Consider the following 27,332-nt stretch of genomic DNA (forward strand, 5'->3'; position numbering starts at 1 on the left):
TTTATTCAGTAATATTATTAAGACTGACGGGGGATTTCAAAATGTTTGTCTGGTTTGGTCTGGAATTTTCTGTAGGTAGAAAAATATAATTATTTGGGATTGCCCCTGGCTACCTGAGAGATTGACTTTGCCTCTTCAGTGATGCTATCTGACAACTCAAGAGCTGTGTTCCACCAGGACACTGAAACTGTTAACCAATAGGTGGAGGTTCATGAACACTGGAGACAGAACTTTCACAGTGGCAGTATTTAGACTATGGAACTCATTCTTGTACCAGATATCAATGACCATCAAACTAAGCACATTCACAACTAAATGCAAAACTTACCTCTTTAGTTTAGCGCTTCTGCGATAATGTTTTGTGCACATACTACTGATGCTCACACAAACAAACAAGCAAAAAACCTACAAACTAATCAAACTTTCTCTTACAAGCTGATAGGAAAGATATTGAGAGAGAGATTATGTTATTTCTCTTTTTTTAATACTTAGGAGGTGCTCACACACTCTGGTGACAGGATCTGTACATATTACTAAATAGAGAATCATATGCATTTTGGATTAGTTTATATTTTTTAATTAAAGTCAGGGGAAAACTAGGATAAACTGAAGGGATAAAGATCATCTAATGAAAAAACAGTATAAAATATAAGAGAATTATCTCATGAAAAGTAGCTCTGTCATTATAAATAAAGAATCCTAAAATACAGCTGATGTAGTCTGGTAGCCACACCATAGGCAGTCAACTACTAAAAAAATTACAATAAAATAATCCCTTAAGAAAGTGTGCATATATTCAACACCTCCTTCCCCCCAACAAAAATCAACATCCCCCTCCCCCTCCCCAACTCTCGCCTCCAACTTTTTAGGAGAGATTATGATCCTCATAAAGCACTTAATAGCAATCTCTGAAAAGAAAAAAACCATTCTTTATATATACATACACATAACCATGCAATGCCCAAGCAAACATGTTTCTATAATCTGCTTCCAGTTTGAATTTCTAGATAATGCCATTCCAGCTTTCCATAGATTTTCCTCTTGGACATCTTTATTTGAAAACAAGCTTTATTGTCTTATGTGTATCTGAAAGAAACAACTCTGATTGTCTGATGCTTTAATCCTAATTCAACGATAGAAAGTTCATAATGATTTATCACCTGAAAATGAAAATCTGTACTTATCATTGCAAATGAGTGTATATTATTTGAAACAGCTGCTGTAGAGTTTCTAAACTCTTCCCCCCACCCCCTCCACTGTAGCAGTGTTTCCTTTAAAATTTTTCACTGACTAAGTTTTGGTTCATGTATTATTCTATCCTCCTGTGACCAAAGCTCTATTATATTTTATCTTGCTCCATGTAATGCTTGGAAATACCATCGGTATTACTATTGCAGAGCCTAGGAGCTTATTTATCTGCTAATTGATTCTTGGGGGAAAAAAGATGGACATTGTCAAGCTAATATGTCTTAATGTGCTCACTAAAATTAGTCTTTCAGATTTCCATCACTGCTTGAAAGATGTTTGCCTCATAACTAGTATTCAGCCTTAAAAACTGTAACCTTCACCAAATGCTTCATATGTGAGTGAAAGTGTTTAAAATGGGTAAAAAAAAAATTAATGGAGATATCCTATCTCCTAGAACTGGAAGGGACCTTGAAAGGTCATCGAGTCCAGCCCCCTGCCTTCACTAGCAGGACCAAGTACTGATTTTGCCCCAGATTCCTAAGTGGCCCCCTCAAGGATTGAAATTACAAGCCTGGGTTTAGCAGGCCAATGCTCAAACCACTGAGCTATCCCTCCCCCCACAGCAGTGAATACCTTCTTTGTATCTATGTGTGGCATTTCTTATCAATCATGCAAAGATAATCTAAGGTCCAAATTGTCCCCTGTCTGGGCTATTCCAATTTACAGAAACTCTGCAAGTTTGTGCTTGGGGAGTTTCTCCCTCACTGCTCTGTTGGGGTGAGGTTTGCCCTCCCCCAAGGAAAAGTCAGGGAGCTACACCCCTGAAACCTGAAGGTCTCTTGAAATCTGTGGAGACCAAGTTCTTCTTTGAGTACTGGTCCCCTACGTTGGTTCCACTGTGGGTACTCTAAATGTGTGGCATTCTTCTGGGCGCCCCCTTGTGGCCTCAGGGCAGCCCTGCAAGTGGCTCTTGGCCTCGCTTTCCATCTTGATTCCTGAGATATACTCAGTACAGCCTTTGGGGTATATAAATACAGTAGTACTTTTTGTTGGGCTAATTTATTAGTTCAAGTTCCACTACCATAACCCTTGCAGAAGGAAGAGTGGTTACTTATCTGCACTGTAACCAGATGCTTCAAGATGTGTGGTTCCTATAAGTATTTAACTGCTCACTCGCCATCCCCTCTGCTGTGGATTTGACTCTTTATTTTCAGTAGAGAAGGAAGTGGAGTGCCTTCTGCACTGCCACTTATGCCCTTTTTCTGAAACACCAGGAAGTAAGTGGCACAGGTGAGGCCCAATGGGCACTACAAGCAAAAATCTTCTAGTTTTGTGTGTGTGGTGCGCGTGCACACCCACAATGGAATACAGATAGGACCACACATCTTGAAGAATTTTGGTTACAGTGCAGGTAAATAACCTCCCTTTGACAGGTTGGATCACCAAAACCCCCTTGGGAATGCCAATTGATGTGCCTAGACTACCTCTGAGCCTGTTTTCCCAGCCAGCTTGGGACTTCAGTCCATTGCCTGGTTTGAGCCAAACACGCTTACCTCCTGCAAACACAGATCCAAGTCTGAACTGAAAACAGCTTAAGAAGTGCTCGTGTCTCCAGCACTCAGATACCCAACTTCCAATGGGGTCCAAACCCCAAATAACTTCATTTTACCTTGTATAAAGCTTATACACGGTAAACTCATAAATTGTTCGCCCTCTATAACACTGGTAGAGAGATATGCACAGCTGTTTGCTGCCCTCCCCCCCAGATATTAATAATACTCTGGGTTAATTAATAAGTAAAACATGATTTTATTAAATACAAAAAGTAGGATTTAAGTGGTTCCAAGTAATAACAGACAGAACAAAGTGAATTACCAAGCAAAATAAAATAAAACATGCAAGTCTAAGCCTAAAACAGTGATTACAGATGAAATCTCACCCTCAGAGATGTTCCAGTAAGCTTCTTTTACCGACTAGCCTCCTTCTAGTCTGGGTCCAGCAATCACTCACAACCCTGTAGTTACTGTCCTTTGTTCCAGTTTTTTTCAGGTATCCTCTGGGGGTGGAGAGGCTACCTCTTGAGCCAGCTGAAGACAAAATGGAGGGGGTCTCCCAGGATTTTATATAGTTTCTGTCTTGTGGATGGAAACCCCTCCCTCCTCCTGAGTAGAATCCCAGCTAAAGATGGAGTCTTGGAGTCACATGGGAAAGTCACATGTCAATGCATGACTTAGTTCTCTACAGAGACATTCCCAGGAAAGCTCAGATGTGGATTGGTGTCTATCAAGGTCCATTGTTCGCCAAGTACTTTCATTTACTTGAATAACACCTTCACAATATGTTGATCAAATATGCCTTAGGTGCTTTCTACAGCAAACATTTTAAATACAAGCATAGAGCCAACGCTCATAACTTCTGATATAAAAATGATACATGCATACGAATAAGATGAATACATGCAGTAGAACATAACCTTTTGCAAAGATATGTTACATGGCATATCTAGCATAAAACATATTCCAGTTATGTCATATTTACATTCATAAGCATATTTCTATAAAGCATTATGAGGTGCAACATCACACTCCCTTTATCTGTGCCTCTGCACTATCTCCAACTCTATCAGGATTCCTGGCGGTTGCTCAAGTAGCCCACCTGACGGGAGCAAAGCATTGACGTTGCAGTGGGAAAGTGGTATGAATTAATGCTTCTGGGGTCACCGTTATCTCGCATCCAGAGTCCTCCTAAGGTCTGGGGTGGGTGGGACAATGCTAAATCCTGGTCTGCCCTGTACTCTCCTTATCGCTAGAGGCCAGTCTCCAGAGAATGCCAGGTAAGACGCTTATGCTACAAGGCTTGTATTCTCCCTTCCATGCCTCTGAGTCTTGGAACCTCTGCTTTTTTTTGCTTCCTTCCTAGTGTGACCAGATGTCCTGATTTTATAGGGACAGTCCTGATATTTGGGGCTTTTTTTTTATATGGGCTCCTAGTACCCTCCCCCCCCATCCCGATTTTTCACACTTGCTATCTGGTCACCCTATTCCTTCCATTCACTGAAACAGAGGGAGTATTTGGCCCATTACAATGGAATAAGCACCAAAAACTGTTGATTTGGGGGCACATTTCCATGGCAGTGTCAAGTTGTAGGAGACTGTAGCAATGCTTGCTTGCTTTTCTAAATTGTTTCATGCCTAAAGTGAAATTGTTTTATCATATTTGCTTGATGTAATCGTTTATTGTCTAAGATATGGTACATACCATCCAATAGAGATGAGGCTTTATACGGCTGGTGTATTTAAAATGTAGTATTAGAAATTTTAAATACACCTGAGTTTTTGATCTATCAAAATTGTAAATGTTAAACATAGTAAATGTGAGTAGTTTTCCAGAGAAGTACAGCATCATCAGACAAAAAGTCTCTAGAAAACATTCTGTGGTATCTTGCAGTACTGATAAAGTAGTGGAGCAATTATGCAGTTGCTTAGCTTTATGCATATAGCTAGTTCCATTGCTTCATGGAACTACTCGTGTACTGTTAAGCATGTGAATAGGTGACTGCTGGACTGAGGCTTGCTTTGCTAATGCTTATGGAAAAGCATTGCATTACAAGTACTGAAATCTCTTAAATTTGTGGTGATCTTCTCTAATGGAACTTACAACACTGTCTGCCACCACCAGCTCTGACATGTTTCAAAAGCTGGCAAGTGCCTCCAGCCACTCTCACCACTATGGAACAAAGAGCTACTGCAATGGAAAACACTGACTTGTATGGAAGAAGTTTGTCAGTTATTTATCCAGTGATTCACCTCCCTTGAGGGGTATCCTCTGCTTATGCTCCTTAACTTCTTTGTAGTGCATACTACAACTCAATAAAGATAATCTCAGCAAAATAATTGGTTGCTTAAGGGGAAATATATAAACTTTTTACTAAAAATATAGTACAGCAACTTCTGGAGAAGGAGGGTTGTATGGTGGGCGGAAGCAGGGGAACTCTGACACATGACTCTGTTTCTTTTCCTATCTCTGTCACTTTTTGTCTGCGTAACTTTGGGAAAGCCTTTTAACCACCTTCACCTCAGTTTACCTGTGGGTACCATCTGTATTATAATACCTACCTCCCAGGGTATAATTTATAATTGATTCAAAAGAGCTTTGAGATCCTTGGATGGAAGATAGAATATAATGTAAATTATTTATTATTCAGATTCTTTGCCTTTGTACTCGTTATGCTATTATAGGAAATTGAAACATGTATTTATGATACATTTAATGCAAACAGTATTATAAATCTGATAGCACTAACATTTAATAATTCTTAGTAAACTGCTTGTGAAAAGAGACCAGTATGTTAAATTCTAATGTACCTGCAAATGAAAGACAAATTTTGGCAGATCTTTTTTTCCACGTTGCTTTAAAACTCTTTCCATACAATATATGCTATGGAGTGTTATTAATTTAGCCATAATGTGATAGAAAGCAGAAAAGTATTTTTGCCATCTTTGTTTAAGCCTTCACACAAGGAACATGTTCTCCTCATTTCTTGCTAGCCTTTTTGCAGTAACTTCCCACTTCCTGCTTGTTCATTGAGTGGAACCAAATACAGCAGGTTGTGATGCTGTAATGCAAGTCATACATACCACAGCAAAAGTAAGCAGATGGGGGGCCTTTTAACTAAAGCATGTTGCGCTTAAATCTTGTTGATACCATTCATAAAGTATTTTAAAGGAATTCTGTTTTCAATGCAACAATTTCTGGATGCCATTTGAAATTTTAAATTTCATTCAGCTCAACTGCCAAACATCCCTCTGACAGTCATATGGGTGAAATCCTGGTCTCCTGAATAAAGGCCAGATAAAGCTTTTTATGGGAGCCAACTCAGTTAGCATGATGAGGAGGAGCACAGTAGCTCATGGGCTATGTGGCGATTTAGACCAGGGGATCCAGGAAGTATATAATACCTGTGGCCAAACTCCTGTCTCCTCTATCCTCCCACCACCTCATAGTCCTATATAAGTTGGCTCTGTGGTTTGATACAGACTGCCAAGTTCCTAGCACTGCCCTTTCTACAAACTCAGGAGAATAACAGAATTATGGGCCTTCAGCTGTCCTCTGGATTTCATCCATAAGCTTTAGTCACTAGGGGATAATATGTGTCACAGTATTCTTATGTCTTCTCCAGGAGATATCTTAAATAGTTTTCCATACTGCAGCTGGGAAGTTTGAAAGTTAAAGCAATCATTCTTTGTTGTGTTCAGTATATTTGAATAAAGCATTTAACCCAGAATTGAAATGTTACATGTTAAAATGTCTGTACTCAGTTGCGCAAAACAGAGATGTACTGAAGGACTGTACACAAGGGTAAGGGCTGGGGTGAGAGGGAGCTTGGCATCTGAGAGACCCTCAGGACAGTGGACCATATTTGCTGTGAGCTATTACTTAATAGGAACTCCTAAAATTTCAACTCCTGGTGTTTTTCTTGGGAACTTTGTAAGGGAACAGTGGTGGTGGGTTTGGCCCAGTGAGTGCATTGAAGTTACCCCCCAATTAAACCATAGATACCTTGAGATCTGCCAAGAGTTTGTTGTCTTCAGAAAGAACCTTTCCCTTGGGATCGTTTCCTGCCCAACTGCAGCTTGCTGCAGACCCTATATAGCATAGCTTCTTCCGCATTTTTATGGGGTCCTATGGTGTAGAGGGGACAGCACATTAGTTATTGCAGAAATTGACTGCAGGAATGTACTTGTTTTCCCTGCAGTGTTTTCTTTTTCCTTGTGGAGGGCAGAGAAAAATCTGGTGGAGAATTGCCAGCCTTCCAGCCCTGACATCTGTTGTTCTCTTCTCAATCCATGGATCAGAATCCTAATGGAGTGACTTCCCTGGTGTTGTAGCAAGGAGGGAGCATGCCTCAGAGCTGACTTTCCTCCCTCTAGCACCTCTCACATCCCAGTCCACTGTTACTGGCTCTCTTCAGTTCACAAATGCGAAATGGGGAGTGAAGGGAGCACTATTGGCTTGGATTTTTTTTTTCCTGCTAAGACAGATGGGGAACACCAAGAGGAGAAATGAGGCATGGAGGAGGGAGGGATAAAAACTGGCAATGGAGAGTAAGGTTTGCCTGGTAGTGGAGAGGGTGAGCTGCTAGAGGAGAGTACCTACTGCAGAGCAGAAAGAGGGCAGGAGATCTGGAGAAGTTTCAGGGAAATGCCTGTCCTTCCATCAAGAAAAACTATAGATGGAATTAAGCATCAGGAAATCTCCCCGCCAAGGAAACTCCCACAGAGATATAGGGCAGAAATTCTCCTTTCACTTACACCTGTGCAGCTCTATCAGGCCTGTGGCTCCCAAAGGCATATGTAAGAGTAGATTTTGACCTGTTTATTTTGTCTCTGAATATAGTAATCAAGTTAGTTACAAATATACAATTGTTTACCCTATTTACAGTAATTTTCGAGAGGTGCTTCAGCCCACTCATTCTGTGTTCCCCAAGAAGCTGGTCTTTCAGGCATTAATATTTTCATAAAACCTTCTGTTTAGACTGCAAATTTATAGGGCTGTCTATATTGTACTATGAAAGTTTGCTTCTGAATACTTTGTGTAGAAGGAGATCTCTTTTGTGGAGTAACTCTAAACATGTTACTCTCAGGAACAGTGCTTTGTGGGGTGATGGGGACATGGAGAAAATCCCACTGGCCACCGTTTCCTATTCAGTAATCACTAGCCACGGGTTCTGAATTTGACCTGTCATAGGACAGGTGCTGTGATATCCAGTTAGTTCTTTTCTCAACCAAATGAAAAAGCAGCTGTTTAAAATTTGTGTTCTGTCTTTCCATTTTCCTTAAAACGTGGGGATTTTTAGGGTAGTCAGTGTCCTAGTGCATGCAGAATATGAATTAGCAAAGGTAGATTCTTCATTGCTCATGATAATTTGTGAAAAGAAAAGAACCCAGCTTGACTCTAAGATCTCAGATTGTTTGCAGGGTTGGCAGTCAGAGAAATAAATATTTTTTTATTTTACATCGAGCACATTCGATGTAAAAATAGTTTGGAAACAATAAATGTGAAATGCCATGATGCCCCTTTTATAGCATCATTTTAGAGTAGAACAGCACTTTTTAAGTGGATAAATGGTGCTGCAGCTCAGAGGAGGATGCATTATTGGTACATTAATTCTTATATTTCTGGCTTACGAGAGAGCTTGTAATAGTTTATATGGCAATGGAATAATGAAGAAAAAGTCTGGGCGCCTCCCATGAGTTGCAAAAGACAACAAATATGCGAATCTCTGTCTGGCTGCTACCTTGGACTCTGCTTTCTTGCCTGACTCCTGGGCCCAGCCTTGTTCCTGATTCCTGCCTTGTTCCAGATCCCTGCTTCTGTGCCCCATCTCTGGCTAGTGACTCTGACCCTTAGCTTGATTCTTGTCTCTGACCTCCAGTTCCTGTTGTCTGACTCCTGCTCTGACCACTAGGCATGACCACCTATGTCCTGGTCTGTGACATAGCCCTGAATGTTTTCCCGTGTTTCTTACAACATTAAAGTAACTTGAATGTCATTATATCAAACAGGTATAAAAGAAGAGAACAGATGGTATCTAAGGGTGACAGACTCAGTAAGTGTGAAAGTGATATCAAGAATGTGAGCTTATAAGTAAACACAGATCGGAAGGAAGCAAAAGAGAACAGCCAGAATAAAGAAGAGCTATAATAGCAGGCTAAATATCTGGAATGATAGTGGTTAGCCACAGAGGAAATGCATTTATGTGTGACTGTTGCATGTCTCAGGCATTGTTACAATCTAGGAAGCCACTCTTATGGGAAAAGTTCATAGGACTCAATAGAAAATTACAACTTTTCTATAGGATTTTTTGGAACATCCTATAGAATTTCAGAGAAAATTATATCTCTGCTATCAAATTGTATAGGATGGTCAGTAAAACTATAGAAAATATATCATCCTCTATTAAATTTGCAGGTTTTTTGCAGTAATTTTTGTAGAACCCTTTTGGTTTTGTCTTAATTTTTTGTAAGATTTTTTTTCCCATTAGGCTCTTAAAGTAAAATCCTATGGAATATAACAGAAGAACCAGTAAGATTCTACAGAAGTTGGATTAGTTTCCTGAGAAAACTATATAATTTTGAAAGGGGATGATGTATGTTCTTAGAATCATAGAATATGAGAATTGGAAGCGACCTCAGGAGGTCATCTAGTCCAACCTCCTGCTCAAAGCAGGACCAATCCCCAGACAGATTTTTGCCCCAGCTCCCTAAATGGCCCTCTCAAGGATTGAATTTACAACCCTGGGTTTAGCAGGCCAATGCTCAAACCATTGAGCTATCCCTCCCCCTGTAGAATTATTAAACTGACCTACATAACTTTATGTGGCATTGTACTTCATCTTCTAGAATTCCATAGGATGATTTAAAAATACTATAGAAAGTTGATCATTCTCTCTTAAATGCTATCTTATTCTTCTCTAATGAAAGGGAAACAACCCATGGACATAATATTATAGGTACATCATCACAACTATTGGTGATGTAAAATCCCATTGGTGCCTGGACTTCTACAATAAGCTATTCATTGCAGTGTAGTACAAGGAGAAACAGTCTTTTGGTCCCTGTGACAAACCACTTTAGCATTGTGATTGTGGTTGGTGATGTCTCTTGATAGAATTATATTGTGTGTAGTTTTCTAGTATGTGGTTGCTTATCTATTTTTTTTCTTCTTCTAATAGAATACAACAGCATTTGACCCTGGCTAATGCTTTTCTCCCTTTTAGTGCCTCAGACACAGACAATATATTTATTAGCGCTGTGCCTATAACTAAATTAATAGACCCAGGGACCAATTCATTAAAAATTTATACATGATTTGTGCAGGCCACAGCTTTGTTACAACTTGTTATAAATATCTTATATTACTTAATATTGCATACCACATTAACAGAACAGTCATTAACAACACAGCCCAGTCGCAGACAGGAGGAAAAGGCCATAATCATTCACCTCTCCAGCTGAAAACATGACATAAAAACCTCATGTCCGACCCCCTCACATGTAATCAAGCAAACTATACATAATTAAATGTCCTCAGGAGGATCAATACAAGCTGTCCACACTCTTTCCCTAATAATATGTTGTTCCCCATTCAAGGGATCATTGAGTAGTATACCAGCTTAAGGTTTTCTGCTATTGGGACACTCCCATTCTGTAGCAGGCACTTTGCTATGATGGAATTAACTGAGGACACAGTACTGTGTCTTTTCTGTAGCTATGAATTTCCAGGTATAAGTCAGTTAAACTTATTGACTCTGGGTTTAACCCTTTGGGTGGACTGCAACATAAATCTCACACTGAGCGAGTGTTATCCTATATTCCCACCATTCTATCTTTACTACCAGTGGATAAAATTGAATTCCTCCCCAGTTGGGCTAATGCCAAGTAATTACTGTCCCTCTTTCTTTTCCTAATATTTTCCCTTAATTGTTTCCATACCACTTCTCACTTTATATCTGCAGGCTGCACAAATATTACAATAAAATAGGCACCAATACCCCAGAAAGGAGCAGCTACTCTCTCAATGGAATGGCTGAGGAAAAATAAAGAGAGGATATAGTGGAAAAATGATCACAAATGAATTGACCTTATTAGAGAGACTTGTGAACACTGATTCTTGAAGGCAGCTACCAACAGACTCTTATGGACATTACAAGGGAGAAACATGGATGGGTTCCCTGAACTAAAAAGAACATGCTCCTGGAAGAAATCCAGATAAAAATTCAGGAGAGCAAGACAGGAAAATCTTGTCAGCATTAAGTAGCTTTTGACTGAGCCCATCTGCTTCTGTGGTCATCACGTACTTCAAGCCTAGATTGTTACTATTGTCAGTCTCTCTCTCTCTCTCTCTCTCTCTCTCTCTCAAAAAAAAAAATCTATAGGTGGTCTTCTCCAGGGAACTCAGTAATAAATGCCTTCACTTTTCTAGCCTATTCTTGGAATAAAGAGAATTTACAAGCATTTATCCAAGTATCTTATAGGCACATAAAGAAAAATAGAAAAACTATTGAGAGTAAAATTCTCATAAAAACAATAACTCAACTGCTTAATTCTGCTGATGCTTATTCTGAAATGTTTCACTGAGAATCCTGACATGTTGCACCACATGTACACCTCAGCTGTGTGCAGATTTGCCCTTCCTGAACCACAAATGAATAAGGGTCCACACAGTGAAGTTTTTGCTTTTTAACAATTAGTGATCAAAAATCTGATCTCTAGCAACTTGAGCCCAGTATCCCCAGGAACCTTCGCAGTTAATGAAAAGCCTTCTGGAATCAGAGATCCTGTTATTTGTTCTTGATGTTCCATTTCTGTTTCACAGCTTATGAAAAAGGGGATCCCTTTGACACACATTCCCTCCAGCCTATGTCAGGATCCTGGGGGAGGACATTTTATCCAGGCTTCTGTTGGTGTTGCATCATCTTGTGTTGTGTTTCGGTGAGACCCAAAGAGGTCCTAGAGTTCATAAAGTGTCCACACATCTATTCTCTTTTTATGATCTAACTGCAACACTAGTTGCTTTGTCTAGGATTTCATGTTAGATTTTCTCTAATTATTTTGATGGTGGGAAAATGCTGATCATAATAATCCTGTAAATATGCGCAGGAATGTGCTTTAAATGGAAATGGGGCCAAACCAGACCTTCAAATTACGTAGAACTTGGACTTTTTATAGGCTATAGAATCCCTTCCCTTCTTCTTTCAGTATGTGTCAGTGTAGATTCCACTATAGGTGCACATGCACTCCACACATGCAAGATGGGATATTTTTGAATAGCAGTGTCCATCGTGGCCGCACATGCACCCTATGCCTCCTCATGCTGCTGTGTGAGAGCTTAAATGGCACACTAGCCCTGACCCTTCCTCAGTTTCCTCTTCCCACCTGTGGCAGTGAGGCAGAATCCAGTGACTGTGTGAGTCAATACTCTTTTCATAGCCCCTAGACCAGTTCTTAATAAACCTATTAGGTGAACAGATCTTATCTTCTCTATATCATCTAAAGGACCTTCTTACAAATAAAGAAATTAAAATTGATCAGAGACCCCCTATATAGCAGGGTGAGCCATGGTGCTTCTGGTGAACTGCCACACTCTATGGCAGAATCCAAACCCTCTGAACTTAAACCCTACTTGTCCTGTGATGTCACGGATGGACACAGCTGATGCCTAGAAAAGAGCCATATCTCAGACTGGTGCTCTGCATGCAAGTCTTTCTCTTCCAGGATCTGCAAGACCAGAGGCACTCAACTTAAGCTACATCTGCTTGAGTAGGGCATGCAGCTCACTTCAGACCCAAAAGTGAAGGTCCTACACCTACACCTACACCTGATTATAAATGGGAAACCAACTCACATAACTGGACCAAGCTTAAAGACAAAAGGGGAGTCCTTGAAGGGAGGATATGAGACATCACTCCTCCTAGGACAAAACCCCATAACAACTGGGCAGAGTGAGAGACCTGGCATTGATACCTATGATGGAACTGAACAAGGACCTGAAGTATACTGTAGAGGTATTCATATCTCTTCCAAAGATGTTCCTGGTACCAAAGAATGACTGGCACTGGCTCAAACCACCCATGAGCATAGTCCTTTGAAGAGGTACCATACCATGCATTGGCACCACCCTTTATGACCTCTCTTCACCATTGCAATGTATTCCTTCTTGCCGGATCAAGCAGAGATCCCTCTCCTCTGCCGTTGGAGAATGACCCCAAGGAGGGTATCATGTAGCCCTCATTTAGAATGCCACCCCAACTGGTGTGCAAGTGGTAATGGGCTAGCCAGTGTTAACTGGGCCAATATAGTATGACATGCCACCTTGGTCATATTGGTCTTACTGGGTACCATCCTTCCATGTGTCAAGGAGCAGATCATCATCCCACATGTCTATTAAGAGGAGGAGATTGCTGATGGCTTCACTGGCTAGGTCACCCACACTGGAACTGGATATGGGCCCACAGGAGATGACTGTGGGACAACAACCACCACCCCACCTCCATCCAAGAAATTCTCCTCATTGGATGAGGCACAGTGTCAGCCTTTAGAGCTTGACCATCAAACAAAACATACACAAAGAAAACTTGAACGGACTAGAGGAACAAAGTATTTGTTTAAATAGCCAGAAATATTACACTGCATTCAATGCACTTACAGTGACTTGCTGAAAAGTATCTGGCTTGGACTTTAAGTTCTCTGTGATGGCAGGGAAAGAGTTAGATAGTTGATTCCAATCTGTGAATCTCAAGTAGCCCTTAGTTAATAAGGGACTATCAGTAATTATCAAAATGTCAGAAGTCTATTTAAAGATTTTCAGTTTTTTTTAAAGGTGGTAACTGACCAAGTCTTTCCTTCAGTAAATTGAGAGTCAGAAAAAAAAACACACCCAAAACACCTAATCTAGTTCATATAGACAGCGTTAGTTCAGAGTCCAAGAATCCAAGCCTCAGCTTCAGGTTTTTCATTACTGTATCAGATGACACTCTCAATAGATATTTATGATCCCTAGACTTATAAAGTTAGAGTGCCACGTTCATTAACTCCCTGTGTGCCAGCACTCTGCGAGCAATAATGCTGCCTGACCCAGTAGTATTTGTGAACTGAAATCAATGGCAGCTGAGTATAGGCGAGAATACTGCAGGATTAGATCTGTTAGTGGTTTACTCACACAGGGCTCTGTTTCAGTAGAATGTAAGGAGCACTGTATCCACATATCTATTGGGCCATTAGAAGGTGCCATTGATAAACTAGCACCATCTGACTGGAGGTCACTGTAGGGTTGAAATGGATGAATTCATATGGAATTCAGTTGCTTTTTCATTCCTCTGAAAAAAGGTCCATATGGTGGGAAATGAATTAACCAGGCAAAATGGGGAATAATCTTCATTTTGACCAATACATTATAATGTTAAAGAATAAAAGCTGACCACTGTAAAAAATCTCCTAAAAATGTGAAACATGAATCCTATACACTGTTATGAAAGAACAAAAGAATTGAAAATAATTTATTAAATGCAATATAATCTGGAGATGATTTTCATACATAATTTGGAACTCAGACTGCTGAGTAACTTATTATGAAAATAGTGAAATTTCTGTAAATGATATTTTTCTTAATTGTAATTATGAGATTTTCTTATTTCTCTTATTAATCATAGTGACAGCATTTCCCTATTAGGCCAAGGGCAAAAGTTCTCTGCTTTTATTCTATCCAGAAAGTACCTTCAAGTTTGCTGTGGTATGTCATGAATATTTAAGCTTAACAGGTAATAGAGTAAATATTAGAGTTATGAATTATTAAGAATAAATGAAAAGTGGTGAAATGATGTTTGTTAGTTTGGATGTTCTGTAGTTTTGTACATTTGTGGATCTGAGGTACCATTTAAAGGGAGCAGAAATGCACCACTGTAATTACTGCTTACGATTTATACGTTAATGGGAATTTTAGTTGTCAAACAATATGAATGTTTTAAAATAATTCTAAATGCAGTTCATCTGATGAATTGTAGAACAACACAACATAGTAATAATTTAACACAGCTGTTTTGGGGAGGATGCAGGTTTGCCCTCCACAGATGATCTCTCCATTTGGACAGGCAATCAGGACTATGACTTTCTCACTCTTTTCTGCCATTCTTCTGGTGACTGGCTTCTGAGGGCACAAACAATGAATTAGGTGTTGGGTAAGTGATGTAGCCATTCTATCACAGCGGCATCATTTGGAGACATCAAGCACATCTATCCATCATCAAAATGATAAAGAGGGCAGTGCACAACCAGATGGCATGCTGTTTGTTCTTGAGCTCCACAGGGGCAAGAAAGGGTGCTCAAGGAGCCCCAAGGTAAACCTGTAAATTAAACCAACGGTGGCCACAACGTATCCTAGTGTAACGAATAAGTGTCTTTCAGTTCATATATATGTTCTTAGGGGTATGCGAGAGCTTATCTGGAGACACTAGAGGGTGCAGATCTGAGTTGTCTGTCTGCCAAGAAACACTATTAATCTAAAATATACCCCCGCACCGCCTGTTGCTGGTGTATCGTAGGAAGTCATGTCTGAGAGGCTCAACTATTTCAGAAAAGGCGCGTCTTGATGTTAGCTGGCATTTTTGATGTGGCTTTGAGATGAAATTGTGAAGTAAGCTGTTTTGATAGTTGGTTGTGCACAGTAATGCAGCCAAGGCCCTATTTTCATGCCTAATCGCCGAGGGAACAATGTCAGAAAGGACTGCCAGGTTGAAGACTGGATTTGTCCAGGTCTCACCAGTGATCATATGAAGTGCAGAGATGATTGCTGAGTTCAGCTTGTCACAATGATGACTGGAACCCCATGCTTCTGCACAGTATTGACAGGCCATTGATAGTTGTCCATAAGGTTGCAGCACAAGAACTCCACAAGTTGCTGGCAAGCCAGCAGAGGAGTGCATCTCTTGGCTGGATGTTAGTGTATGTCTGCCGTTGATTTTCTTTGTGACCTAGAACAAGTCTCTTAACCTCACGGGGCCTCAGTTTTCCCTTCTGTAGAAAGGCGGATGATGATACTCACTTTACAAGTGCTTTGTGGATCAGTGAAATAGTGCTTTTTATAAGTGCTAAATACAGTTTCATCTTTCCCTCTCTGATGGTTTAGACCTACTCTCCCTTAAGGCCACATGTTGCTTCCTTATGGCTTCAGAGGAGTGAGTTGATGGAATCTCTCTGGAAGTCATCACAGCTGCTGCTAGATTGGTCAGAAGGCTTTCTGCTTAGTAAGGAAAGGGTGTGTCTAGGTACTGCTAGATCACCTACTGTATGGGAAGGTACAGAGGTTGCACTAAAACCTCAGAATTCACCAGCTGTTACCACAGAGAGAGATCTGAGATATCACAGCTAGTTCTGATAGTAAGCATAGGTAGAAATCAGGTTTTTCAGATCTCATGATGTGGAAGTTGTTGGAAGACAGTGTCTATAGTGCAAGCACTAACCATGGGATCACCAGGTAAGTCCATAAAAACCTTCTTTAGCACTAAAGCTGAAAACATGGTGAAGAGTAGATGCCTCATTTTTAGAGGTCCTGAACACCCACAACCTCAGTCGAAGACAATGGGAGACTTGATGTCCAGCACCACTGAAATTAGGCATGGAGAGACCAATCCTGTTTGTAGCGACTGAAAGCTTTGCCATTAGCTTTAGTGTGAGATGCATCAGCTCGCTGCCCCTCATGGTATTGTACTGTACACTAAGGTTATAGCTCTTTACAAGACCAGACGTGAGCTTTTACCAGATATTTACATTGTGACAAACAAGGCTTGCTTGACTTGCTGAAAAATACAGGCTTATTCCTTCATTGGCCTGTTAGACAGGTGTCTTTCTCACCTTTGCTTCTTTGAACTGAGTCTGTCTGATTGCTTCAGGATAGGGTGGCAGCAATGTTCCTGAGCCTGCAGCTTGCTTTGGTTCTGTTCTGAAGCAGTTGTATATAATCGGTGCCAAGGAGTGGCAATCAATTACCAAAGAGCGCTGGGAGAAGTTGGATTTTTCTGTAAAATGCTTCTGTGAACTCAGCCTTGAAGTGAAAATGTGGGTGGAACTTAGGACCTGAAAGGTGAGAGGAAATAGCAGAGAATCTGGGAATCTGAGTCTGCTTCTTGGATGGGGAAGGATAAGGAAAAGCATGATGTTTAATGTAAATGTCCCCTCCCAGTGTCCAGTTTAGGATGCTGTCTACTTTTCACGTTTCTCGAGAGGTCATAACTAAAGCGAAGATGATTTTGTCATAGTTATTTTTAGTAAAAGTCATGGACAAGTCATGGGAAATAAACAAAAATTCACAGAAGCCATGACCTGTCTGTGACTTTTGCTGCTGTGGCTCCATAGTTTCCCCTGCCACTGTGGTGGCTAGAAGGAGACCATATTTCCCAAAGAGAAAACGAGACACCCCCAACTGCTCGTCCGAGGCCCCCCCTCCCTCCTCGCGAGGCTGTCGCCCATCGCTGGAACCCTGAGGAGGGGCCCTCAAGAGGCTGTTGCCTGTCACTGGAACCCTGCTAGGGCCCCGCTGGCTGCCAGCTACAGAGTCCTGCAGCCCCGGGGCTGAAGCAGAGAATGTCAGGAAGGTCTCTGGAAGTCACGGACTTCCCTGACCTCCGTGACATAAGTGTAGCTTTAGTCAGAACATATCCAAAAAGATGAAATCGTGATATGCTACAGTATACCATAAAAGAGATTGGAAGAAATTTCCCCCTAAATATTGGAGAAATTCAGATTTTTTTTCTAGACAGTAATCAAAACTAAAAATGGCAAAATCCTTCATATTTGGCAAACTTTTTTCACATATGCCAAACAGTTTTACTGAAATTTGTTTGCTTACCACAAATATGTATTCTTCATTGGGGCCCTCATAGGTTCGTTACTGTAAGAAGACCCAGGAAATCTGGGTTTCTGACATGACAAACATTTAAATGTAAGATCAAATGGATGTTTGTTTTTTCATTTCCTGCCACAATCTGTTTAGTGTTGCTGTGTGTTGTTAAACAACAGCTGGATTCCACCCCAGACATGACTGAATTTCAGTGGTGAGCAAAGTGATTTCTGTTTTTGAAGTGCTTTCAGTTTCTAATGGAGTTATGACAAAAAGTGCTATATAAATGTATCATCAAAGAGAGTTGCTTGGGTTTTGGCAACAGATATAGTATTTTTTTCAAGTAAGACTTTAATCAATACATGCATCTTGGAGCTGTGCATAACATCCCAGTTTTGTTTTACTCCATGACAGTCCATGCACCTTAAGCTTTGCTGAAATTTTGGGCTCACGTGATCCTGAGAACCCACACGGAATTTTGCTGAAACCATAGTGTTTCCTGTGGTTTTCCATCCCAAACAATTAGCCAGGATCCCTATAACCTAACCCCTTCCATCTTGCCTAGGTACCCAAAGTAGGCTCCAGACCTATCCCCCCCCATTTTTTCTGTCTTTCCTTCCCTCCAGTCCAACCAACAAATCACCCTTTGATGCTATGTAGCAGCAGTGGGACTCTAAAAGAAAACCTGAGAGGTGGACAGTGATGAGGTAGCTCTGCTTTCCTCTGCCTTCTACCTCACTTCTGAATTCAGCCTCGAAAATTCTCCCTCATTCCACAGAGCACATTCCACTTTTTCTTCATGAGGAGCTGCTGCTGCTGCTGTTGACCTTATACCTATATTTTTGGGTGTTATGAAACAGATATTTACATGAGTCTAATAGACAGAGATTTCAGACTTACAAAAGGAAAGGATAGGTAAAGATTTTCATAGAAATGCATGTGTACCAAATTTGCATGCATAATCACAGTAACTGGCTTTTTGGCCACTAAATTACCATTCGTATATGTTCATCAGTTATGCCAGCGGTCGGCAATGTTTGGCATGCGGCTTGCCAGGGTAAGCACCCTGGCAGGCCGGGCCAGTTTATTTACCTGCTGACGCGGCAGGTTCGGCCGATCACAGCCCCCACTGGCTGCGGTTCGCCGTCCCTGGCCAATGGGGGCGGCGGGAAGCCGCGGCCAGCACATCCCTCAGCTCGCGCCACTTCTCGCCGCCCCCATTGGCCTGGGACGGTGAACCGCGGACAGTGGGGGCCGCGATCGGCCGAACCTGCCGCGTCAGCAGGTAAATAAACTGGCCCGGCCCGCCAGGGTGCTTACCCTGGCGAGCCATGTGCCAAACGTTGCCGACCCCTGAGTTATGCTCATGGAATTTTAGGTGCACATGCATTTCTCTGAATATGGACCATGGTACTTTTCAACAGAGGTACCATTATTAACGAGAGCACCAGGCACACAGTCACGGAGGAAACAAACATTCCCTAGACCTCTGCTGCTGTGTATGTTGTGACCCTGAAGCTTGAATGACGGGTTGAGAGATTTGGCCAACACAGCCATAGAAGATAATACTTCTCTTTTCAAGTTGGAATTATTGTTAGAAGAGGTTTGCCAGAGACAGACAAAACAATGAACAATCCACTGCTTCTCACTGACTACACAAATATGGTGTGAATCTTTCTGACAGCTAGTAGAAATTTGTAATGACACTATGGTTACTTCATCAGTAGTGAATGAACCTAGGACCTCTCACTCAAAAATACTGCTGAGCTCAAGGGATGGAGTCACTACCTGTGAGCAGTAACAGCTGGCTGTTCTCATCAGTTCAGCTACAGAGGAGGAGAAGAACACAATGGGCCAGTGTTTTAAAGAGTTTTCTGTTTGAATTTTTACTTTTGGAAATTTGGAATTACGAAAGTCAGTTAATGAGTGCCTCTCTACTTAGGTGCAGCTGGCAACGTGCTGATCACACTGAGCCAATTAGACTTTCAGAAGTCTAACTGTATGGCTTAGCCCGGCTGACTTTATACAGCAACCACAAAAATGAATCTGAAAAAAATAGCAGAAACAATCCTCTAGAAATGTATGCTATTCCAGGTAGTGCTAAAAATTCCGCTTCCGATTTTAATGAAAGGTTCTCTAGCAAAATAAAAGTTAGAGCAAAGCCTTGCTGGTTCAAATTATTAGAGCAAACCTTAGACCTGGTGAGTTTTGTATGGTTTCATGTGGCTCTTTGAACATTTTGCACAGCTCTAGTTAAACTCTATTGATCTCCATGTAAGAACCCTTTTAGAGACTTGTGGAGAGACAAGATTAATTCTGAAGGAAAAGTATTAGTGTATTGGGATTTCTCATAACCTTCCATGGAGACTAGAAGGATTTCCAGAGCAATAGTGTGGATGTCAGTGGAAGACAAATTATGTATGTGGGATTTTGCTGGTAGTTTTTAAATATATCCTGAAAAATAAAATGCTACCTTGTCTGATATCAAGGCAGTCAGAACTACTTTTTTAAATACTCCCCACTTTAATAGGCAAACAAAAATATGACAGTATTGACAGATCTATAGTGCAATTCAACCTCATTGCTATGTTCTCTGGATTTTATGAGTTTCAGTTAATCTTAATGCAATATTAATAGTATATTTTTATTTCACTAGGTGCTGATCTTGCATCCCACATACAATTAAATAGAATGTTTGAGCACAGGTGTCTGCACTGGGAGATACTGATTCAGGATACATGCCTTCATGTTTATTCAGTCATAGCTCAAAACTACAAACCGCAGTGGGATTCCACAGATAGGATGGTAAAGGGCAAAAGGGTGACATTACTTTTTAGCCATCCTGTTTTAAAGCCTGCTCAGAACTGCCAGTGCTTTGGTAAAGCATCCGAGTGGGACCCTTTCAAAGCTACACTGAAACAGGAGGGGTTGATTTCATAGTCGCCACGAGTAAAGTTAGTAAAACTAATCTATCTAAAGTTTAATCTTTCTTTAAAAAAAGAAGCGAGGAAAAAGGATAGAGGGACTGTTTCTCATAACCTCAGTGACAATAAGCAAAATTCACGCACAATGAGGAGAAAATCCCTCCTCTACCAATTAAAAAAACAACCCCTCACAACTTTAATTTTCTGCAGGTAATCTCATTGGGCCTCTTTTATATTTATTTTATGGTGGGACAGGTTCCCACTCCAGTAAGGAAGGCATTAAAGAGCTCCTCTTGGCACAACCAGTCCCAGCCTTGTGTACCTGTGAGGCTTGAAGAGAGGCAGCTTTTTAAAAAAGAGCATCCAAGCCCAGTGCAGGGTGGCCCTGAGGATAGCAGAGTTAGAGCACAGCTCCCTCACAGGGTGACCATATTTTCCCCAAGGGAAACCCTGTGTGGGGTTGGCCTGAGGCTCCATTCTGTGCCTTACACGCGGGGCCAGCTGAACCCCTCCTGCCGGCCACCCACACACGGGGCCAGTCTGAGACACCCCCCCTTATCCTCCCTACACGTGGAGCCAGCCCAAGCCCGACCCCTCCCTGCCACCTGCCCGCTTGGGGCTGACCCAGTCTGAGCTGCTCTCCTGAGCCCTCCTTCCTGCGCAGGGCTGACGTTGCCGCTCACTTACCCTTCTCTCCCCCCCAGCATGTTCCTCCACGCCTCGCTAGAAGTCACACCCCACTTCTTTGGCAAAACTGTTAATTTATTCAGTTTGCTCTTGCCAACTGATGATCAATTGGCAAGAGCAAACAGGATAAATGCCCAGTCAGGATGGCTGGGACAGGGCTTAAAAAAGGGACCGTCCCAGTCAAAATACTCCCTCGTCCCACAGAAAGCAGGGGCTGCTTACCAGGAAAGCTGCTGAGCAGACTCTGCAGCCTGGAACCTCTGGAGAGGTTTTCCTTTTTAGAGCTGGGGTGCTGAGATTATGGCTGAGATTAGGAACCCAGATCCCCTTCCCAGAGACTATTTATGTTTTGGTTTGCATAGAACAGCGGGATGAGCCCAGACTCTCTTGTGGACTGCGAGATTATTTTGTTTGCCTTTTTTGGTTTAGACTGCTGTTACGTCCAGAGGGGGGAGCTGCTTCCTAAGGTTTTCAGCTGAAGGATCACTTCTCACTCTCCAAACCGGCACTACATCCAGGGAAGGATGTCTGGGTGTGCCCTAGAGGTACGACCTATGCCTATTTCCATTAGAATCTCAGATTTCATGTGAAAGCACATTGCATTTATTTATTTGCAGTAAAATGAAAATGATTTTTAATTTCTTCACTTTTCATGCAATTGTTGATTTCTGAATTGGAAGTAAAATAGAGTGGGTTGTTCAGTTCCCACACCTTCCCTTGCTGAGCAGAGTTCAGCTGTAGTAACACGTCTTCACTATTCATAGTACTATATAGAGCATAGGTAAAGTTCTTCTACCATAGTAGCAGTGCAAAGTGTTGCTGTTTTGAACAAATTATTACATTACAGTGCGTAGATTTGTCAAGTTGATAATAAACAATTTTTTTTTGAAGTGAATTTCATTTGTGGTTTGTTATCCAGTTTGGTGTTTGGGATATCCCGCTTCTGATGAAGCCTTAAGAAGGGGCTGGTACACTCTGTTGGAGCAGGTTGTGTAAAGCTCATTGGGATGGTGTGACCCAAGAACCTCTCGATGCCAACTGGCAGAGGGCACACTGGGTCATTTGTGAGTTGTGTGTATGGAAAATATGTGAGGAGTTATGTATATGTATTAAAATTATATTCTCTAGGTCTCTGAGTTAAGGCAGGTCATCAAAATTGGTCCACTTACTCTTGTCAGGCGGGGGGGAGAGATGCTTATCTCACTCAGTTTGCATATAATTAACTAGAGTTCAATGGATGCTCATTTGCTGTCTGAGCAAAATGCTGATCAATACACTCTGTGGGCTGCAGGGAAAAACAAAACCAGGAGTGGTTTTCCTGCTTAGGAGTCAGACGATGAACTTTTGAAACAATATCTGGGGTGCAGAGAAACACCCCAGTGATTCCTTCAGACTGTGAGGACAAGCAAGCTTGATCTTATGAGAAGGGATCTCAGCCAATGTGGTTGAAAATGCTAGGAAAAGGACTTTGGGGTAAGCTCTCGTGAAGGAGATAAGGGAATGCCTTGTGAGTGAACTTTAGGCTCTTGAAAGTGTGTTATGATTTTGTTTTATATGCAACCACTTTTTTCCAATATTCGTACTTTCTATCACTTGGATCTCTTTTTTTTGGATAAACTTACTCTTGTTTTCACTATCTGTATATCTAAGTGCTGGGTGTTTAAGCAGATCGGTGATCTTGAGTTGAATTTTGTCAGCTGGTGCGTACTATTCCTTTGGGAGTAGTGAAGCTGATAGTTCTGTGAGTGGAACAGGGGCTGGGCACTCCAGAGGGGCGCTCAGGGGTTGGTGTGTGTCTGTCATTAACTCATATAGACAGCAGGGTCTTTGGAGGCCTGGAAGCCAGTGCTTGTGTTGCCAGAGGCTGGTGGAGTCAGGGAGCTGATCCACAGTATGACAGACAAGACTTTCTTATGCCCTTATAAGGGGAAGTGGTGGTGAGCTGCTTCACAACGCTGGGTAACTTAGGAAGCATCACTGATGGCAATCTATAGGGAGAGAGGAGGCACTGATGATTCCTGGAGAGTAACAGAGCAGGCAGTATCCAAGGACTCAGCTATAATACAGCTAAAAATGATTAAGCCTGATATAGATTTACAGTGTCTTTATTACCAGGAGAACATCTAAATTTCTTGCCTACTGCTTATAGTACATAGGCCAGTAACGCTTTGCGAGGTTAGAGAAAGTGCAAGAGAAGCTGCATGAGAATGCATCATATGGAACAGAACTCAGGACCTTCTTCAAAACAAAGATGTGTCACTTGAGCTAAACAGCTCTAGGGTATCACTACATTAGTAAATCATAAAAGAGAGAGGGCTAGCTCAGTGGTTTGAGTATTGGCCTGCTAAACCCAGGGTTGTGAGTTCAATTTTTGAGGGGGCCACTTAGGGATCTGGGGCAAAATCAGTACTTGGTCCTGCTAGTGAAGGCAGGGGGCTGGACTCAATGACCTTTCAAGGTCCCTTCCAGTTCTAGGAGATGGGATATCTCCATTCATTATTATTATTCTTTCCATTTAATTTCTTTATGAATGTGACCTAGAAGTCCTGACTGTCAGTGATTCTGGAAGTTCATGAAATACACAATGATTTTGTAAGTCTGACTGAATTATAGCACGATTAAAATGGGATACTGATTGTTAACAAGTATGATTGCTGAGCCTTATATCTTCTACAGTTACTCTTCTGTTCATGTCTGGCTCCCTGTGGGCACACTTTATAATGTCATTTCAAAAAGCAATATGCCTGGAGACAATTCTGGAAAGGATATTTCAGTGTTGCAATGGCACTGTTCTGGGTGTGCAGGGATTAAAAAAACATCCCCTTTCTGTGAGTGAACAAAGTGGTTGAGAGGTAACCTTTTCTGGAATATGTGGACATCTCTAATCGATTGTCATTTGAGGGAGGGGGTGGTATCAGAGGTCCTATAAAGAACAAGAGTTCTTCTTTTGGCTGATGGAGCCATGTATTCTATGTGGGTGTGCACCTGAACTGGAGAATTTTGCCTAGCAGTGTCTGTAGAGGCAGCACTCATTTCCTGCAGCTACAGCCCCTCCCCTGTTCTGCCTTGAGCCGCTCAGTTCCATCTCACCACCTGTGGGCTAGCATCTGAGCTCTGTGTGGTGTCTTCACCTCACACCTTCATCTCAGTTCTTGACAATTTTGTCTTTTGTATAGCGGTAGTACCTTAGGTTTGGGTAAGTGTTAGTTTTGTGTTAGAGTACCTGGCTGCCTTGTATGATGCCCTCATCAGGGTTCAAGCATCATGTAGGGGGGCCATCCCCAACAGCAACTCTCACATGAGGTGCTTGTTGTGTCTTCGTGAGGGAGGTGCTTTGTTCACAAAGAGGACCTAGGTGGTGAGAGACTTGTGGTTGAAGCAACATCTTCTGGCATTTGCACTGATGCCCTCATCTGATTGGCGGTTGTCTTTGGACCTGGCAAGTGATGCTGCTCCATGTTCAGGCTCTGTTGTTTCCTGCAAGAGGAAAAGGGGTCATCCACTCTCCTCTGGTGCAGTGAGGAAAAGATACAAAAACAAATAGGGACCATTCCAGGGTTTGGGAGACTCCTCCTCAACTAAGATGAATGCTGACCAGCACCATACTCCCTCTGGCACTCCGGGGGGTTGCCAAGCCTCCCAGGTTGGCCTGGAGTCTCCAGGAATTAAAGATTTAATCTTTAATTAAAGATTAATGTCATGTGATGAAACCTCCAGGAATATGTCCAACCAAAATTGGCAACCCTACACACAGGCTGGAATTGGTCTGTCTGACCACTCCGAGAGCTGTGAGGGTCTGTACTGTCAACTCTAGTTCTGGCCACGGTGTGTCTTCAGAGTCCAGCATCGACTATGTCAGCACCAGCGTCTATTCTCTCCATGTTGACAGCATACCAGACCATATCAGACTTGCTTTGCCTCTCAATCCCGGACTCTCCACTGGTTCAGGAGTTCTCTGGTGCTGTGGCATCTACCGGTTCATCCATCCTGTTCCAGAGCCGTCGGGTCCGTCAGCATCACAGCTTGCACCTCCTGTGCTGGAGACTATCGAGTCGAGGCTGGGCCTGGCACTGAAGGCCCTGTTGATGCTGGGGCATCATTGTCCAGATGGTAGATCCCATAAGGTTCGGTACTGGCCTCGGTGCCAACACCTCCACAGGTACCTGACAGGAGTGCGTCTTATTCGGTGCTGCCAGTGTGGATTCCCTACTTTTCTTTGGGATTGATGCTGCCTCCTTATTGGACTTCAAATGAGTCTGACTAGCTGTTTACCCAATGCAGGCTGGCTCCCCCATTGTCACTGCAGAACTTTTGAGATTCTTCAAGACCTAGGTTGGGATTGTTCCCCTCTCCTCCCCAGGTAGGCGCCAGAGATCGCCCTTTGATCACTATCGATACTGAGATCAGCATCTGTCCTGCAGTCATGATAGAGGCTCTTGTCCCTAGGCCTACTGAACACCAATGCCTTATCATATGTCCAGTGGCCTCCTGGGAATCACTGGGACTCTCCTCGGTCCCTGAGTCCCACTTTTTGACCTGCTCCAGAGCAAGATTACTGGTCCCAATCGTGGCTCCCATGACTGCTGAGTCTGTTCCCTAAAGGAGTCTTCCGACCACATCCTATGGTACAGGACAGGATCCATCACTGATGGACCAAAGAACCAAGATCCTCGGAGCCCTGATAAGCTCTACAAAGTCAAGATATTTTTTCCCCTACCAAATGATTCCAGGAGATTTGCTGCTTACATCTGGAGCTACAGTCCCAAGCCTCAAGTATGCCTGGGGTTGCTAGGCCATATGGTAGTCCAATGTGCCAGGCTGCACCTTTGTCCTCTTCAACTGTGGCTGAACTTGGTCTGTAACGTGGACCATCGTGCCTTGGACAGACTGGTCCATCTTCTTCTGCTGTTCCTGGATTTTCCTTACAATGGTGGATGGCTCAGGTGTGACGGGTTGGATCACAGAAACCCCCTTGGGAGCTGCCACCTGATGTACCAAGACTACTCCTGCTTCTGTTTTCCCTGTCAGCTCAGGACTCCACTACCCTGTCTTGCTGAGCCAGACACTCCCGTCTGCTCCAACACAGACCTAGGGTCTGAATAACTTGCCCCAAAGCTGCAAGTTTACCTGAAAACAGTTCACAGAAGTGTGCTTGCCTTTAGCACTCAGATGCCCAACTCTCAATGGGGTCTAAACCCAAATAAATTCATTTTACCCCGTATAAAGCTTATACAGGGTAAACTCATAAATTGTTCACCCTCTATAACACTGATAGAGATATTCACAGTTGTTTGCATACCCCAGGTATTAATAATACTCTGAGTTAATGAATAAAAAATGATTTTATTAACTACAGAAAGTAGAATTTCAGTGGTTCCAAGTAGTAACAGACAGAACAAAGTAAGTCACCAAGCAAAATAAAATAAAATGCGGATATCTATGTCTAATCAAACTGAATACAGATAAGTTCCTCACCAGTTCCAGAATGCTCCCTTTTACAGGCTAATCTCCTTTTAGCCTGGGTCCAACAATCACTCACACTTCCTGTAGTTACTGTCGTTTGTTCCAGTTCCCTTCAAGTATCCTGGGAGTGTGGAGAGGCTCCTTCCTTAGCCAGCTGAAGACAAAATGGAGGGGTCTCCCACAGGTTTAAATAGACTTTCTCTTGTCGGTGGAGACCCCCCCCTCCTCCCTCCTATGCAAAGTCCAGCTCCAAGATGGAGTTTTGGTGTCACCTGGGCAAGTCACATGTCCCTGCATGACTCAGTCTTTACAGGCCGAAGCCATTGTCCACATGGTATCTTGTATGTCTCCAGGAAGACTTCTTATGTGGATTGGAGCATTCCAAGATGCATTGTTCCCCAAGTGCTTCCTGATCAGGTACTTAACCTTGCAAATTCCTTCCTAAAGAAACTGATCAAATGCCTCACAAAGCTTTTTTAGAAACCAAGCAAGTATACAGCCCGTATTCTTAACCTTAAGTAGAAAATGATATATGTGTACAGACAGGATGAATAGATATAGTAGACCATAACCTTTCCGGAGATATATGACATGGCACAGGCAGCACAAAACATATTCCAGTTATGTCATACATATATAAGCACACCCCCATAAAGCCTTATGGGGTACACTGTCACA

This window comes from Trachemys scripta, chromosome 8, assembly GCF_013100865.1.
Source record: "Trachemys scripta elegans isolate TJP31775 chromosome 8, CAS_Tse_1.0, whole genome shotgun sequence".
In the NCBI taxonomy this organism is placed as follows: domain Eukaryota; kingdom Metazoa; phylum Chordata; order Testudines; family Emydidae; genus Trachemys; species Trachemys scripta.